General features: G+C 41.1%; 1 pseudogene across 1 annotated transcript; it reads right to left on the reverse strand.

Moving 5' to 3' along the window:
* Window positions 1–15,635: 15,635 nt before the first annotated feature.
* Window positions 15,636–16,662, reverse strand: LOC310782257 (metaxin-2 pseudogene; annotated as a pseudogene). Its single transcript has 2 exons — window positions 15,846–16,662; window positions 15,636–15,733 (listed from the first exon to the last, which is right to left on the reverse strand). The product of its transcript is annotated as a metaxin-2 pseudogene (transcript).
* Window positions 16,663–16,750: the final 88 nt, after the last annotated feature.

Genomic DNA, 16,750 nt, shown 5'->3' on the forward strand with positions numbered 1-16,750 from the left:
GATGGACTGCTCAGTTTTACTTTTCTGAACATTATAAAAGCCTGCACCAGCATGCTACCCCTTCAAGAGTGCAGGATGCTTCGGAAGCTTTTCTGTATGAACTGAGGGAAATATAAATACAAATTCCTTGTATGTAACTTGTATATATTGTGCCAATAAAAAATAAAATTGATTCTCATCATGATCTGGTTTTTTTTTCTTAATAATATTAATGTTGTACAAATGTCTGTTGTAATGAAATAATGAATAACATTATTACACAATATAATCCTAATGTTAATTTAAAATTAAATATTCCTCTAAATATCTAAATATTGCTCCTCTAATATATAAGTTGCAGACTCTCATTGTTCACCATTGTACGTACACAGCCTCCATTTACCCATGGGAACTGGTCATGGGTTAGGGTTGGGGTTTGAGTCAGGGTTTGGGTCAGGGATTTCCAGAGGTTTGGGGTATCGACGTGAAAACAACGTGAAAAAGAGTTATTTCTTTTTATTATCTTTATTGTTTATTTGAACAGGGACCGTATACAATAAAAATATATTGCATATAAAAATATTGCCACCACAGGTGCAAACCTACGTCACCAAATACACCATGGGCATAATCGTACAGTTACGCTGAGCTTCTCCTCCTTGCTCATCGGTCGCCGTCGCCACAGAGGCTGCGTCAGCCTGCGTCAGCTCTTTTCTTTTTTTTTTTTTTTTTTTTTTTTTTCTTTTTTCTCTTTTTTTTTTATATTTTCCTCCTCGTAATAGAATTGGTAGTGCCGGTCCTGGGAAAAGTCGACAAAACATCCCAACTCCCAAAGGGATATTGAACAGTCTCCTCGCTCCTCCCTCAGATAACACCCGGTATGGTTCACCTGGTCGGTGAACCGGCCATCCCGATTCAATGCCTCTTGAAGCTTTTCTCCCTTTAGCGCATACACTTGCAGAGTCAGCTTTTCCCGCTGGGACATCTTCCTCAACACCTTGCTGTTTAGCATATGGCGCCCCTTGTCTTTCCACGTTACATTCACAAAGAATGTGACGTAACTATCCAACGGCTCGTCGGGGTACAGCAGCTTGTCAGAATGCTTTGGTATGTCATCGAACTTAATCAGCTTGATGGTGAGCGTTTCGTCAACATTGACTACACCACAAGGAGCATGTGGCGCTAGCATGCTTCCATCCTCTCTGGTAATCAGAGGATACAACCCAGAGGGATTGGCGCCGACTCTCAGCTGCTGTATCGATTTCTCGATGGTACAGGGTTTTCCACACGAATGTCCCCACGTTTTGACGTTATTCTGCTTCCTAACGTAGAAACTATGCATGTGGCGTTTTTCATAGTTACATCCGTGTCCTTCCATGCATGCCATGCTTAGTAACGTGCAGAAATCGTATAGGGGCACGGCTACTTATTCACAGTCAAACTCCTCCCCATCAGCCAACGGGCCTCTTCTGTCAACGGGCCCTCCCCCATTTCGAGTAAAATTGACGACAAACATCGGATAATAAGAACAGTAAGAACAGTAAGAACACCGCTAGGCATCAGGTAGCAAGTAATACTCGAGCAAATTATCATATGTTATCTTATGTTAGTAGACACACGTCACTATATAGATACCATACATCTAACGTCCATAACATGGTGGACCATTTAACGTATTCAGATTTAACTCTGTATTCAGACCATTGGATTCAGCCCCAGAAAACAGAGTACGTTATAGCGTTATAAATATAGCCACGTTATAAACAGCTAACCAGCGCCGGGGTTAAATCAAAAATCAAGATAAATCAATGTAATGCAATGCTGTAATGCAAAGTAAGTAGCGTTAGTCGCTACATTAGGCAAAGTACCGGTAGTATCTGACTACCCATAATGCATTACGGCGATAAGGGAGACAGGGCAAATTCGGAAACTCCCCCAGCACCCGCTGGGGGCCGCATTTCATTCAATTTAATTCATTCAACCCATCAAGCGAAATGAAACAATATCCGGAAGTGAGCTTAATTTTGCTGTGTTAAAGTCAATGAGCACCATGGGGCCATTAATATATATGTCAATGGACTCCACCAAGCATGGTTAGGTTTTAGGGTTTAGGGTTTAGGGTGGGACAGGATTTTTTCAGAGGTTTGATTGTGGGACAGTGTGGGTGAATGCAATTACAATTACACAAACTGCTCGAGAAGAGTTGTTTTCCACGCAAAGTGTACTTTTAAAGTTAAAGTTTGATAGAGACCAGCACAAAATAGCTTGTTTATAATAATAATAATAATAATAATAATAATAATAATAATAAACTTTTATTTGTATAGCACCTTTCATACATAAAATGCAGCCCAACGCGCTTTACACATGAAGAATAAACAAAGGTAAATCAGTGAAAATCAGTAAAAACAGTGAAATTTATGTGATGTAAAGTTATGTGACCTCTCTTCTTGGTTTTAGTTAAACTAATTGAACTAATTGAACTAATTGTAGCCTGTCAGTATTACTACTATTACAGTAGTCAGGGTGTTATGAAGAGTTTGATAAGTTGCTTTGATAAGTACTTAGTTTACCACGGGCTATTTGGATAGCCAATTCAGTACCATGTTTCGCCTCTATGTGTTAGACATAATCACATAGCTGGGAAGGGTTTATATACTTTAAACTTTTTTTCTTTTTTTTTTTCTTTTCTCTTTTTTCTTTCTCAAAAATCTCACTTGAGATTTGATATGTGGTTGTGTGTTTCAAAAACACATTAAATTAACACACAGTACAAGTTCCAAGTTTTAGTTTAGTTTATTTACAGTATTTACAGTATTTTCAGGTTTTTTTTGAATAATAATAATTAACAATTAACAATACTTTGAATATATTATACAATTATATTTACTATATATATATATATATATATATATATATATATATATATATATATATATATATATATATATATTGTCTGTAATATTTTTGATCAAGTCATTACAATGTCTGATCTTGGGCACATCCAATGTGCCAAGTCTGGGTATATGCCAGTGATAACAAGGTCCTCATTACAATGTCTGATCTGGGTCACACCAAATGTTTTGACCAAAATTATTGAGAAAATGGCATTACATGTTGAATTTGTGGTAATTTGGTCGTTTGTATCAGTAAAACATACATTTGTTTGATACATCTGTGGATCATTGAGTCCAATGTAGTATGTACCTTGTACAGGATGTACCTTGTACAGGATGTACACATACAAGGAAACTGGATCCGGTTTGCTTAAAAACCGGGATCACATAAAACAAACAAGAATCACTATGAATCACAATATGAAAGAGTGTCTATTTTGAAAAGTGTGTGTGTGTGTGTGTGTGTGTGTGAAAGGAATATATGTACAGTTATAGGCAGTTACGTATATATGAGAGGGGTCAATGTGTGGGTGTGTGTGTGTGTGTGTTTCAAAAAAAACATGTTAAAGCTAAATTAATTGACATTAAGACCTGTTGGATTTGACTTGACTTGACTTTATTTAAAACTTTAACATGCTATACATTTGTTTTGATAAGGCAACCAAATAAGGTGGGCAAAACAATCATCTATACTTTAATATGTATAGCTAATAACCCCTAATAATAATAATAATATAATAATATAATAATAATTAGAATAATAGTAGATAATAATTAGAATAATAATAATTAGAATAATAATAATAGAATAATAATATAAATAATAAGTTAATATAACCAAATCTCAGAAAATATCTTGTAAAATACATCTTACAAACTACATTACATAAGCATTACTTGCTTTGCTTAACCAATTTACCAATTTCATTGTCACAATATTTAGGACAATGCTTGTGATCATCACACCTTGCCTCAGGCCCGTTGACAGAAGAGCCCCTCCGAGGTCAAGGGGCAGGTACAGTGTGTTGAGTTAAATACAGACTGTATAGTGTGAGGGGGCAGAATGATAAACAAAGTTGTATCCTACACACAATGGACAATAATCATATAATTTCCCCCGGTCATTACCGACCTGACTGATAATAGTTTGGCCTACCTGATTCAGTTATATTATATCCAGTTTTTTATTCCGGTTGAAGATTTCACAACCTCAATCTTGTTACTTTTGTACATCAGTACAGAGACTAACAGTTCATTATAGTTCTCAAAGTCAAATGTAAAAATAATGACAGGGTAGAACTCTGACAGAGTTCTTCAGATTATTACACGCTACATATTATTTATGTACCATAACACGTCTTGTGTAGTAGCATAGCATGCTGCCACCACTTGTCATAAACTGTTTACTGTTTAGACATTGCTTCTAAGCCTGACAAAGACAATGCTGACGCATCAAGAGATACAGAAAATCATTGACACAACCAACTGATATGAAGGCTTGTAGGTATGTATGACACACTTACAATCACCTGACATCACAATCACCTTACACAATTGACAATTTACAATAGACAATTGACAATCACCTTACACATTGGGTAATTAGAACCGCAAATCACATGCCATTAAAAAACAACCCACTTGTAAGTATGTAAGTATGAAAGATTGCAACTATGCAATAACTTACAATAACCTGAAATTACACATTGTGTAGGCCAATTAACTGTTTTAAAAACTGTTTTACGTGACGTGTAAAACATTTCAGCACATCAGAACATGAAAAACCATGTTTGACTATTATGACTAACTAACATGTATATATGCAACACATATTTCAGCAAGTCAGAACATGAAAAACCATGTTTGACTATTATGATAAACCCATACGGTAGAGGCATATATGTATATATACAGCACACATATATGTGATGCATGTACTTTTGGGCCAGGTCTATGACACCAGCCCAATATTGTAACACATAGTGGCTGACATTAGTGGTACAGACGACCCTTGCAGGCACCAGGATATGGGTTTGGTAAACAAATCTGACAATCTGCGTTCATTCAATCACAGTCCCTATAGGTACTATGAATTTCACTCAAGTGCTTGTGTAAATTCACTGTCTAGAAATTGTTAGAAATGGTCAAAGTTACAACTGATCCAAATTATGTTTGAAGCAAAGAGCAAATGGTGGAACTAAAGTTACTTCTGTGTAGTAATCACTACTTCTGGATATTGGATGTTGGATATTTTGCATGAGAGAACGCCAAATTAATGAATCAAATCAATCTAGATTGTAGATTGATATTGACCCCACATCTTAGAAACGCCTAATGTTTGGAAAGTGTAGTAAGAAAGAGTTGTTGTGTTTGATGTGTGTTAATGTTTGGAAAGTGTAGTAAGAAAGAGTTGTTGTGTTTGATGTGTGTTAATGTTTGGAAAGTGTAGTAAGAAAGAGTGGTTGTGTTTGATGTGTGTTAATGTTTGGAAAGTGTAGTAAGAAAGAGTGGTTGTGTTTGATGTGTGTTAATGTTTGGAAAGTGTAGTAAGAAAGAGTTGTTGTGTTTGATGTGTGTTAATGTTTGGAAAGTGTAGTAAGAAAGAGTTGTTGTGTTTGATGTGTGTTAATGTTTGGAAAGTGTAGTAAGAAAGAGTTGTTGTGTTTGATGTGTGTTAATGTTTGGAAAGTGTAGTAAGAAAGAGTGGTTGTGTTTGATGTGTGTTAATGTTTGGAAAGTGTAGTAAGAAAGAGTTGTTGTGTTTGATGTGTGTTAATGTTTGGAAAGTGTAGTAAGAAAGAGTTGTTGTGTTTGATGTGTGTTAATGTTTGGAAAGTGTAGTAAGAAAGAGTTGTTGTGTTTGATGTGTGTTAATGTTTGGAATGTGTAGTAAGAAAAGAGTTGTTGTGTTTGATGTGTGTTAATGTTTGGAAAGTGTAGTAAGAAAGAGTGGTTGTGTTTGATGTGTGTTAATGTTTGGAAAGTGTAGTAAGAAAGAGTTGTTGTGTTTGATGTGTGTTAATGTTTGGAAAGTGTAGTAAGAAAGAGTTGTTGTGTTTGATGTGTGTTAATGTTTGGAAAGTGTAGTAAGAAAGAGTTGTTGTGTTTGATGTGTGTTAATGTTTGGAATGTGTAGTAAGAAAAGAGTTGTTGTGTTTGATGTGTGTTAATGTTTGGAATGTGTAGTAAGAAAAGTTGAATTAAGTTGTAATACATACAACAAACATATTGTAACAATGGACACATTGTCTGAAATCCCTCATCTATAGGCTTGTAAGGAGAGGAGAAGAGAGGGAAGAGGGGAGGAGATGAGAGGGGAGGAGACGAGAGGAGACGTGAGGTGAGGAGAGGTGGGGAGAGGAGAGAAGAGGAGAGGAGAGGAGAGGAGGGGGGAGGAGAGGAGAGGAGAGGAGAGGGGATGGGAGGGGAGGAGAGGAGAGACAAAGTTGAATTAAGTTGTAATACATACAACAAGCATATTGTAAGTGTGATATACATTTTAATTTTATAACAATTGTATTACAAAGATTATTATTATTATTATTATATACCATTATTATTATTATTATTATATATATATATATATATATATACTTGGGGCTTGTCTACAAAACATAAAGTCTCACAGTAAATTAACCAATTCTGTGAGGAGGACTAGTTAGTTATATAATAATATAGTTAGTAACTATTAAAATAATCATATAAAATACAGATACATAAAACTAAGATGTTTGTTCACGTTCCATATTCCATATTTTGAAATAATACCCGTAGGTCACGGATATCCGGGGTCTGGTTTGTACCAAGATTGAGAGTGGTTGAGATTTGTGAAATCTTCAACTGTAATAAAAAACGAGAGGGGTCCATGCTACTGTAACGTTATATCAATTTTTGGTCATATCGACGAAGACCAGGCCAATTCTACAGATCGTAGTGTATGCTAGCTAGCTAGCGCTAAGCTAACACTGATTCAATGTCGCCATATGTTTGAACCAAATGCTGTACAACACAAACAAGTTGTAAACCATTAATACTTACGCTCACACGTATAGTGATGCAGCTGTGTTTGAACCAAATGCTGTACAATAACGTAACAAACTCTGATAGGACACATAGGCTGTCGTGTGTATGTATTCCAGTAAATATAATAACGCATCCGTTATTGCATACGCATAAACAACAAACTAACTTTTATCAATGCATCAATTTGGTCATTCAGTGGCGTTTTACTGTAATGCAAAGTAAGTAGCGTTAGCTGATACATTAGCCAAAGTACCGGTAGTATCTGACTACCCATAATGCATTACGGCGATAAGGGAGACAGGGCAAACGGCATAGTCATACACCATAGTCTGTATTCAATCGTTTTCAATTCAAACCTGAAATTGAAACCTCAATCTGTATTAATCAAATTTAGTTCAAAGCTTAATAGGCTTATAGCCTATCAAAAATCATCATGGTGATGTCACAATTGGATCCGGAGTGGGAAAAACATGGGAAAATACATAATATCACACATGAATGCTGAAGTGTGTCATGTTTACCTGTGAATTTGTGGGTGCGTGTGTTTGTGGCTGGCTGTGAATATGTGTGTGAGTGGGTGGGTGGGTGGGTGGGTGGGTGTGTGTGTGTGTGTGTGTGTGTGTGTGTGTGTGTGTGTGTTGCCCGGATGGAATCTACAGAATAGCCTTGGGAATACCCAGAATGCTTTGCTATACATTAGTAGGCTATACTAGCTAAGATAGCCTGCTCAACATGCAATTATGGAATATTTGCATGCACAATATGCAATTATGGAATATTTGAATGGTGGATTCATTGTACATTGTATTGTACATACATATAAGTGGGGCATGGGAGGAAAAAACTGTGGGGGCTCTATGGGTGAGTCAGAGAAATACGTGAGCAAGCAGCTATTCATAGCTTTCAAGGGGCGTTACGTGTTGCTGGGAACGCCCACTTGATCTCGCCGCTATTCGTAGCTTTCAAGGGGTGTTACGTGTTGCCGGGAACGCCCACCTGATCTCGCAGCTATTCGTAGCTTTCAAGGGGCGTTACGTGCTGCCGGGAACGCCCCCCACCTGACGGTCAAAAAAACAAACAAGTTTATTTAAAACAGAAGTGATTGCGAAATCGACAGAACACCGGCCGTGGTAATAGACAATGTCATGTGGGGGATGGGTAGGATGGGCTGGCAGGGGAAGCCTGGGTGAGTCAGAGATTGTGAAATCGACAGAACACCGGCCGTGGTAATAGACAACGTCACGTGGGGGAGGGGGTGGAAAGGGGAACCTGGGGGCCGGTTGAGTCAGAGAAAACATCAACAGACAGTGAGCAAGCAGAGATATCTGTCTTGGTGAGGGGCCTGAGATAGAAGAATCTGTAGGCTAGTTTAGTAGCTCTAAAATGGGCCAAATGTATTTGGCCGAGATAGAAAATGCTGATGTTTCACAAGCCGCGTCCATAACAACAGCGAGCAAAAGAGAGGTGTTTTGTAGACAGTATAAATGATCCAGCTGGGTTTGCATAATGATTGCTCAAATGTATTTCCCCCGAGATCAAAAAAACGGTGGTATTTGTCGTGAGCTGTGGTATGGGGGAAAAAGGGGAAGTAGCCTTTGGAGAACAAGTGGAATAAAGCATTTTTTGCGCAAAATGACTTTAAGCACAAGACAAAAAAAAATGGAGAAGTGCACTTTGCAGAAGTACTGAGAAATTGATTTTTACCCAAAAAGAAACCACTTCCCCTTTTCAAAAAAGCGGAAGTAACCCTTTTGAGGAAGTTCTAAAAATTGTTTTTTTTTTTCTTTAACAGGGGTGCTAACCCTACACTACTACTATCCAGTCTGCCGGAAAGCCATTAGAAGAAGATGAGCTTGAGTTGCATGAGGTCGCCTGGTTGCTACATGACGCACTGGGCCCTTCTTGATCTAACTTCTTTCTTTCTCTTTCTAAAAAAAAAAAAAAAAACTACTAACCTAAACTAAACTTGTACCACTGTTCCTTCAGAAGTTGTAGTTGTCATAGACTGTGTTGCATAGTTGATTGCTCTATTGCTGACAAAAATGTGTTATTGTAAGTCGCTTTGGATAAAAGTGTCTGCCAAATGACGTAATGTAATGTAATGTAATGTAATGTAATGTAATGTAATGTAATGTAACGCAGGTGGTCCTGGGCCGAAGTTACCCTTGTTTGTCCAAGTGAAATATTATGTGATCTCTTCTGATTCTAAATATAGCTGAATCGCTTTGTTTGACCAAGTAAAACTATTTTTAGAAGCATTTTACAAAATGTCTAAGGAAAAATGAATGGCTCACCACTGGCCATCCAGTGACAATCAATCATGGGACTTACTCTTCTTGGAAACCATTTTTATTTCATTCTGATTGGTCTTAGATTTGTGTCATAGTTCTGTGGAGCCCGACATGTGCCCGATACTTTTTGTTTTCTTGTTAGGGCCCCTTCATGCTGAGGGCCCCTGGGCACCTGGCCCTGTGAATTGGTGTTCAAGTTCAAGTTCAAGTATATTTATTGTCATTGTTAAATTGCTCCAACAACGAGATATAGACAAGCATCTCCCTGAGACGTACAGTGAAACACCAAGGTAAAGTGCATCGGCCCAAATAATAAATACATACAATAAATAAATACATTATTCTATAAAGGCATCAGAGTTAGTGACTGTTCAGTAGTGCATGTAAACAGTGAGTCCAGAATGTTGTACAGAGTTCGTGAGCAATGAGTGTGAGACAGTCAGAGTTGGTCAGAGTTCATCGAGGGGTAGTGTTCAGTGAAGGCAAAACAAACAGATCAGAACCATCAACGTAACATGACTTTAATCAACTCAAAACACACAGTCTCCAACTATGAGTACAGTCAGTCAGTCAGTATGAACTGATCCCTCCCTGGGCTGCACCAGTAGCTCAGGGAAGCCGGTTTGAAGGTCCATCTCTCTGGTGAACTGCAGCCCGGACGCCTCTCCCACCACCACCTCTGCCGTGGTGAACACCTAGTATAATAAATAGGGTTTATTGAGCTGTATGACATGGTATGGTATTATTGGTTTGTGGTATATTATAATAGTATAATAATAAATTAGATATAGTGATAAGTATTGTACAGTGTATCGTCAGATTACTATAATGAGATTCATCATGTTATTATGGTATTGGGGGTCGGCCTATATTGAAAGATATTAGTGATTAGATAGATATAAATGATGGTTTAATAAATAGGATAGTTTAGTGTGTTATCGTGTATTATTGGTCTGGTGTCTGTTGCACTATTGTGGTAAGTATTGATAAGTTGTATTGTAAAGGTCCTTACACATCAAGAGCGATGCGAATATACGGCACAAAATTGCCATGCGAGTTTTGACCCACCTGTCAATCACAGCCACAGATGTGTACACGTCGGAAGCGAATTTCTGAAAAATCGACCGTGGTTCGAAAAAATAAATGCAGCAATAACGCTCAGCGAAACTTCCCGTTGGTATGCATGGTTGCATTGACTGATAGGTTCGGAAAATATTATTGACGATGCGAATTAATCACACGAAAAAAACGCTCCCGATGTGTAAGGACCGTGTATCAGCATTTATTTCTGTTCGTTTTCTTGATGATTTTAAAATTGCCCATTGTTAGGATTCTTGTAATTGTATCTTGATCTCTTGTATTGTATGCATTTTGTGTTCTATGTGGAAGAGTCTAGGCTAGGCTAGGGTAATGGCTAATAAACAAACAAACAAAGACCTCCAGGCCACCCAGCACGTGCCCCCCCACCGTGTGACCATCCCCGTCAGCCAGGCAGATGTGCAGGTGGGCCTCCGGATTCAGCGTCCCGACCAGAGACACGATCTCAAAGCGCCCGTTAAGCTGGACCACCTGGAAGAGAGAGTTCACCAGTTAAAGAATCAGAATCACTGCCACGGTAGGTAATCGGATTACATACAAGCAATTTGAAATTTCAAATGAGTCACAACGTGTGAACATCCAATGGTACCTACGTTTCCAGATCCGTCACTTCCACGTTTCCCATTCATTTTCTATGTAAGCAGCCGTGCAATGCATTCTGATAGCGTCGCGGTTGGGAGGCGGGTCATAGCGTCTCTGTTGATGATTTGATTTGACAGTTCTGGGCACTGGCGTTGGCGTTGGCCAATCCTGGCTTGTTCCACCCCCAAATCGATTGTGTTCTGGCGCAAAGCGAGTGGGTTCCAGGACGAACAGGCTCTCTGAGGCACGCGCCAGTTACGTTATCTTTAGAGCAGCGGAGTAAATACAATATTCCTGGAATGCGAATTTAACGAAACAGTTACATGTCCTCTGCATTCTACATCAAATAAAGACATTCCTGTTTTGTTTTATTTGGTATGTTACATACTTATTGGCCAAGTTATGTTAGTTAATGGGCTAGGAATTCTGCCAGGGTACAAGGGAGTATAGGCGGCCATCTTGCCTAGAAAGTTTTCAAATCAAGTAGAATACCGTTTTGCCAGAAATCTGGGGGGTTTAGTCCTGCTTTAAAGGTATTTCATACTATTTTTATCTGTTTAAAACATGTCTCATGGGCCTTGTTGTCTACAGACAACAAGGCTTGGTCTTCCGCATTCAGTTGGCGGAGATGGCGCTGTAAGCGGGCAAATTAAATGAGTACGTTGTGATGTCACAACGTCACGGAAGTCAAAACGGCTCGTTTGGAGGCATTTCTTCCTTACATGGCTGGTGTGGCTTTATCTGGGGACCGTGTGTTTTGAGACTTCCACGATGTTTATATAGTACGCCCAAGTCCTTTATAATCAGAAGCAAGGACATCTTGTTTTACACAAAATGGGACGTTTAAACCCCCTCCCTACCCAGATGCCTAATGACATACTTGACCATCTCCCATTCATTTGACGACAACAACAACAGTAACAACCTCTCGCCCTGCAGCCACATCAGAGCTACGCTGCTGCCTCACCCCACGTACCTCGTTTGTATTCGTCGCGGTGGCATTCGCCAGCCGGAGCGTTGCCTTGGTAACGCTGCCCACGCAGGTGATGATGAAGGGCGCGCGGAGTCGCCTCTCCTCCACCAGCGCCTGCAGAGCACCCAGCAGCTCGCACCCCGGGCCCAGCCGCAACGCGTGCACCTGCAGGGGAGAGCCCCCCAACGAAGACTGCAGGACACATGTTTGAATTTTCTTTTTATTAATTGTATTTATACATACATACATACATACATACATACATACATACATACATACTGTACATACATACATACATACATACATACATACATACATACATACATACATACTGTACATACATACATACATACATACATACATACATACATACATACATACACACACACACACACACACACACACACACACACACACATACATACATACATACATACATACATACATACAGGGAGGCCTATAATCAAATTGATATTGTTTTAATGAAATGGGAAAAAGACTTCACTTTTATTTTCAGGTATGCACAGCCACAGTCCTATGTTTGACGATGGCTTCTTGAAAGAAATAAGTCTGAGTAAAAAGAATCCATAGAACCCATTCTCATTCAGATATCTAGGTGTGAGACAGACCATTAATATTGATATTGCTATAGTTCAAATGACATATGCAGATTTTAAAGGGTCTCAAAGTGTCTCAAGTTTAAGACTGCGTGCTTTTAAAGCTGGACTTGGTGACCGGGACAATGCATCGGGCGGTAACCCTTGCATGGATTCAAGTGACAGAACAAACTTTGTCAAAGTTAGAAAAGACTTTGTCCTCGTAGTAAAGTGAAACTCACCATGGTGCAGCAGTTTAGCTGGAGGGTCACAGCTTCATACAGGACACAGACTTCAGTCAGTGGAAACACGCATGCTCAGCAGACAGTAAACACTTTCAAACAGATCATTTCCTGTCGGAGTTTCCAGCAGCTCAGTGGATCTGATGTGTGGGAGCTGGTTCTCCTTGTCTTCTGCTGCCACCTGGTGGAGGATTTCTCACTCCACATGCAACTGCACTCTGGGGTTGTGATGGATTACTACTGGTAACAGTTACATTATTCTAAATCAGTGGTTCTCTAACTCTTTCATGTCATGGACCCCGGGTTGGGGGGCGGGGGGCAGTGTTGAATGGACAAAGGGAGAGGGAGTCTCCTCCCTATAGAGAGTCAATTGTGATATCACTAACAATGTCACTGAAGCAATTGTGAAATCATCAGTGATATAGGGTATACACTGATGTGCACCGATGACATCACAAAGGGAACGACAAGTCGCGATGCCATCACAATGAGAGTAACAAAGGAGGATGATGACATCATCACGATGCCGGTGATGCCGTGACCGATGGTGTCATATTGCAGATTATTACTTCATAATGATTACGAGGATAACATCATTGGTTGACATCAATGGTGACATCCTTTAGCGGATAAGTGACATCACTGATGACATCATCACTGATCATGTCACAATCTCTATGACAATAATCAATATCTGTCATAAATCACTTATGCACAGAGCCATTGTGACAACATGAGAACGCATAGACGATAAAGTCACTTCACACAAGGCCCTCCACAATATGCTATAGGTCAGGGGTCCCGAATTACTTTTCACCAAGTTAAGTTATCCTTTATTTATCGCCATAGGGAAATTCATCCTCTGCATTTGACCCAGGAAGGTTCTACTAGGAACCTTCCTAGAACTAGGAGCAGTGGGCAGCCGCAGTGCAGCGCCCGGAGACCAACTCCAGCCGGGGCAACTACACATCTCAGCACGTTCCATACGATTCAGAGGAACTCCTCTGTCAAGAGAAGACGTCCTTCTCTTCTTCGGTTCTTCCTTCAGTTCACTATAGGACGGTAGATGGAATGTAATGATGTATTTCAGACTTTGCCAAACCTCCCACCACTTATATAGCCTCACTTATATAGGCCCCAGGTGGTGTTATGACATTGATGATGATGTCATAGCTTGAAGGATGACATCATTAGCCCACCCGGGGTGGAGGGGGGTTATGACATCACTGATGATGACACAATGTCGATCTTCTAATGGTTTTCCGGCAGACTGGATGGATGCCTTGCGGCACATTGCTGCCTCACAGAATGACACAAATTCCAGACTCGAGGTCGGATATGGACCAGAATCATATCTCTGTATTTTTAGGCTGAATACACAATATCTCAGTATTTTCTACGTGTGCAGATTTTTTTTTCTTGTGCATTTTCATTCTTATAAGTATATTTAACTTGGGGGCAGAAACATTTTAAAGCGTACACATCATGCACCGTGTTCATACAAGACATAATAGAATGTTATTGAATGTGATTACGGGGACTTTGATGCTACACATAAGTGTCATGGCAGTGAACTCCCTCGTCTAAATATTTCTTTATTTACAGCCACAGAACATCTTAGTTGTAGGACAAGGGAATCAAGATGGCACCCTGGCCCAAACTCCATCAAGGGCGCCCATGCCTTCAGTCTAGACTGGCTGCTCAGGACTCTTAGCAGTATGTATGGCAACAATGTGCAAGAAGGCAGGCAGCAAGAGGGAGGGAGAACAAGGAATACCTGTAGAGGGCGGTATGTCTCTGAGTATAAGCATTTCGGGAGGTTATTATAGGGTGCTGGTACTAGGCCGAGGGAATGACAGAAGGAAGGACAGAATGTAAAAAGATGAGATGATACAGAGAGAGAGAGGGTGGTGGGGAGGGGTTGGTCCCTTCAGGAGCTCTTGTAGTCTTTTTTAGGATTATTTTTTAGGCATTTATGCATTTATTCAGATAGGACAGTAAGCAGACAGGAAAGGTGTGGAGAGAGAGAGAGAGGATGACAAAGGACCTCAGGTCGGATTCGAACCCGCGTCGGCCGCACGAAGGACCGAGGCTCCGTCGCACGAGTGCCACCAGAACGCACAGGAGCTCTTGGGCTCTATTCTCCCCCTGGCCTTAGGCGCTAAACTGACGTTAAACGCAAAAAAAATACGCTTTACGCCTGCCTACCACTGACTCGGGAAGATACCGTCATGTCTTTGCGCCCCGAAATGCGTTTTACGCTGAAGAGGCGTGGCGCAGTGCCAGAAATGGCCAGAATGGGCGTTTCGGCCATAAATACCAGCCTAAAGCGATCTTCCCCAAGGGCGTTAATTTTGCGGTTAACGCTTTTCAAAACCAGGCCTTATTCAGTGCGCCGGCCCCGGGGATGCACCCACGGCGTTATTCAATCAGTCTCTCTGCCGCTATCTCACTCTCTCTCCCCCCTCTCTCTCTCACTCCCTCTCTCCCGCTTGTCAATTTCTGTCCCTATAGCGCACTGCAAGTATCAGATCTGAAATGCAGACTACACCACAGAATGACAGAACCATCACTATTTTGGGGGAAAGGCCACTAATTTATATGTAGGCACTAGGCAGGCACAATGACAGATGAAAAAAAAGTTGTTTTGAGCCCGTCATTCAGAGGCTGTTGCATCATCCTACCTGTCTGCCGTGCAGAGGGGGAGAAGAAAAGGCAGTGAGAGAAAACGATGCAATCATTCTGTCCAAACTTTCACCAATCTAATCTCATCATGACATCCAGGGATAGGCTATATTTTTCTAGTGGATGCGTTTAGAACATTATTCTCACTTTGCTCTTGCTATAGTGTAGCGTATTTACATGCTTGCTGTATTTACACTGCCGTGAGATTTGTTTGAGGAGCATATGGAGACAGACAGGGATGAAAGTTGGCAGAGAGGGAGGGGCGGAGCTCAGAGCACTTTGGTCGCGGGGGGCTTTAGGGCTTTTCTGACGGGACTGGATCGCTCCGTGGAATCGAAGCTTGAAACGGAAGAATGTGATTGGTTTACTGCACATCACCAATGGCCACAGTTGTGAATAATTCTACGCGTGAAAAGGCGTGGTTAAATGGTTAGCGCCGCGCAATCTGGCTGGAAAAATTAGGGAATGCCCACGCCCACTAATAGCGCCGCGCCGCGCAAATTTAAGGCCAGGGGGAGAATAGAGCCGCTTGTCTTTAAAGTAGGCCTCTTCTATGCGTCTGCAGAAAGACAGCAGGTTGCTGCAGCTCTTGACCGTCTCTTGGAGCTCGGAGCTTGTCAGCCCTGTGGTCAGGATGGTCAACAGATGACCGAACACCAAGGCATCCAACTCTGTGGGCTGTTTGTTGAAGAAGAATGGTTGGGTCCCCAGCCGCTCTGAGAGAGCCTGGCAACACTGGCTCACATCCTCATAGACCTGCTCCAGGGTTTTCCCCTCCCAGCCAATGGCGTTCATCTTCCTGCAAACCTCCCACTGCTTTCGATAGGCCAGGATGTGGTTCAAAGGCCACGAGTAGGGACTGCTGTATCTTGGACGAGAGATCTCTGAAGCTGTAGCGTCGTCACACCACTGGATGTACAACTCAGCGGTAAGCAGCATGTTGTTGACCAAATCCATGTACGCTTTCATTTCAGCTCTCTGGACGTCATCCAAGCCGTCGCTCAGAGAATGACCCTTAGCCTTGGTGAACTGGACTATCGGCCCGAGTTCGGACACCACCTGGTTCCCCACATGGACGAAAGGAACCTTACCGGAGGGAGACATGTATTCTGCGTTCGCTTTGTAAGCCACCTGCACCGGTAGACTGCACATCCTTAGGTAGGCCTGAACGGCCAGAGATGAGGCGCAGTCAGACAGCAAAATCTGATCCTCCAGTGGCTGGTACAAGGTGGCATCTTCAGGCCATGGCTCAGCAGCTGCCATCTGGCACACAAAAGCCTCTCCCGCAAGAGACATGGCACAACCCGTGTAATATTGTTATAAACCAAAAGCCAAAAGGAGAAATATGATGGAGTTTGCATCTGCATCCATGGACAAGTACTTT

Source organism: Poromitra crassiceps (genome assembly GCF_964638095.1).
Source record: "Poromitra crassiceps genome assembly, chromosome: 9".
NCBI lineage: Eukaryota > Metazoa > Chordata > Actinopteri > Beryciformes > Melamphaidae > Poromitra > Poromitra crassiceps.